The sequence below is a fragment of the Perca flavescens genome, chromosome 24 (assembly GCF_004354835.1).
Source record: "Perca flavescens isolate YP-PL-M2 chromosome 24, PFLA_1.0, whole genome shotgun sequence".
Taxonomy (NCBI): Eukaryota; Metazoa; Chordata; class Actinopteri; order Perciformes; family Percidae; genus Perca; species Perca flavescens.
Window position 1 is genome coordinate 12244508 of NC_041354.1, and position 2578 is coordinate 12247085.

A 2578-nucleotide genomic window follows, 5' to 3' on the forward strand; every position below is an offset into this window, starting at 1 on the left:
TGTCTGCCTCTCTTTCTCTCTCTCTCTCCCTTCACAGTGGATGACTCAGCCAATTTGCCTCCCTCCCCTCCCCCCTCTCCATCCGCTGAGCAGATTGGGCCCGTGGCACAAGGTACACCCATTCACTCTTATAACCACTCAGACCACTCAGGATGAGAGTGTGAATTGTTGTGAGAGTGGTAACAATAAATATCGCTAAAAGAAGACACCAAACACACAATTTCAAGTTCTCAAAACGTGGCAGCCACTCGCATGATTAGAAATACTCCTCCTCTTTCTTCTGGTCCCTTTAGTGTTTAATGTCAGTGTTATGCATGTCAGCTAATTGTTAAATCACCTTTAGGGGGCTGCAGCATGTGCCACCCTGTCCTGTTCACAATTTGGTCCATTTTTTTTTCAATATTAGTTTAGTGTTAGTTTTCTAACATATACCAGTATGTTATTGCTCCTGGATAATCAGGCTAGACAACATCCAACAGCATCCTTCCTCCCTTTATGCTATAGTACATACATAACCTGCCACTGGAGCCCTGGATCTTACTAGTCTGCTTTCCCCTCTAAACATCTCCTCTGTTGTTCCTTTGCTCATTGTGTCTATTGATTTTCTCGAGGAGCAAATCACAGATTGGCTTTCAGCTCGTTACTCACAGAGAACAGCGCAGTCTGTTTTCCTTGCATGTGGAATGCAATCACCAAAGTGTAGAATCATATAGTCGCACTGCATGGTTTATGGCCACTTATTCAGATTAATAATACTAAATAATAAACTGAACTAAGAGTATTTTGTTCATATCTTTTTATATTTAACTATAAAATGGGATATATATATATATATATATATATATATATATATATATATATATATATATATATATATATATATATAAAGGCTGAATCCATGTTAGAGTTAAAAATATATTATTTACAACTGTAGTCAGATGCTCTAATTATTATTTCTAAGGCAAATAAAAATGTATTGATCATAGATAGACTAGAACTTGCATTAATTGCATTCCATGCATCTCCATCAGAGCTGAAAGTAACCCATGTAACCCCAGCTGTGTTGTCCTCCATGTCTCATCTACTGTTATGTGTCACCCTTCCCTGCTCAAAGAAGATAAAGTAGAGGTTGTCAGTCAACAGCAGTATGAGGAGGAGGAAGAGCCCCACAATTACCAGGAAGAAGTGGCGTATGAGCAGCCTGGAGACTTGCTCTTAGAGCAGACAGATTATTTAACAGAGCCCCAGGCTTTGGGCTGCCAGAAAGCCCAGACACCTGAGGTCCTCAATGGAGGAAGTCATCAAGGTGAACACAGCCCGTCACAAAAAGGTGTGTGTGTTTTTTATGGGGTTTTGTGTGCGTGCATACAGTTTGTGCGAGTGTACTATATGTGTGAGCCTCTCTATGAAAGCGCATTGGAGTGAATATCCATAACCTATTTTGCATGATCCTCTTGTGCTCTGTTAATGGGTACTAAGACTTCCCGCTCTTGATTTATAAAATGTGATGTGAGTCAGGCTTTGCTGCCAACCTTCCTGCAGCTTTTTTGCTCTTAAATCCTTAAGCTTTCGCTTCAGTACCTGAAGTTGCCATGTGCAAAATGATGTGAGCATTTTGATTTTGTGCTTTCCATGCAAAACATAACCATTTGCTTTTCATTGGAGCAACATTAGAACACCTGATCAACCATATTTTAATTGATCATTTATGCACTTTTGTATTGCCAGCTACATTGCAAATGCAAATATCACTGTCTATACTGTTAAGTGTTGCTAGAATTAGTTGTCTGTATATTTTTACGTGGGGTTTCCTGGAATATTGTGTGCAAGATGGTGTTTCTGAGTACACCCACCTGTATGGGTGCTTCATGAATCAGTTCTGAATGTATTTTAAGTCTGTTGTATATCACTTGCTTTGAGTTTCAATGTTTCTCATTTCATTCCCATGCAAAGGATAATTCTGTTTTCCTATTGTTACTAAGGACACACTTTGGGCATTACAATTCACCCTCACTGGACATTGGACATCATCAGTATCTATAAGGTTAATTGAATTGAACATACCCTTAAAAAATTAACTTAAACATTTTTATCCAAGCTATATAAATATTAATTTACATCCACACAGTATTCCTGTAATTGCAGTACAAACTACAATGACACCATTAATAGTTACATAAAATAATATCTTTCTTTATCATCAGGTTAACCATTTTTTGTCAATCCTTGTGTATTGCAATAGGAATTCAATATATTAGTGTACATTTATTTATTGTCATTTTACATGATGCAACTCATTCCTTCATTCCACTTATGCACGCTGTTTTACTGTAGATGCTGTGACCCCCCTCTGTGCTGTTTTGGCGTGCCGCAAAATACACTATGCTGTGTGTTTTGCTTGATGGAGAGCTACTGTATCTATGTGCAGAAGGCCTCAGCTTGATTGTATTGGCTAGCTTTTGTTGATGCTTCAAGCAAAGCTTTTAGCTTATATGACCTGGCACAAAGTTGTACAGTATTCTTCAAACTCACAGCCCAGCCAGATGAATGTATCAGTAAGGCATCTTGTGAGCCTGCT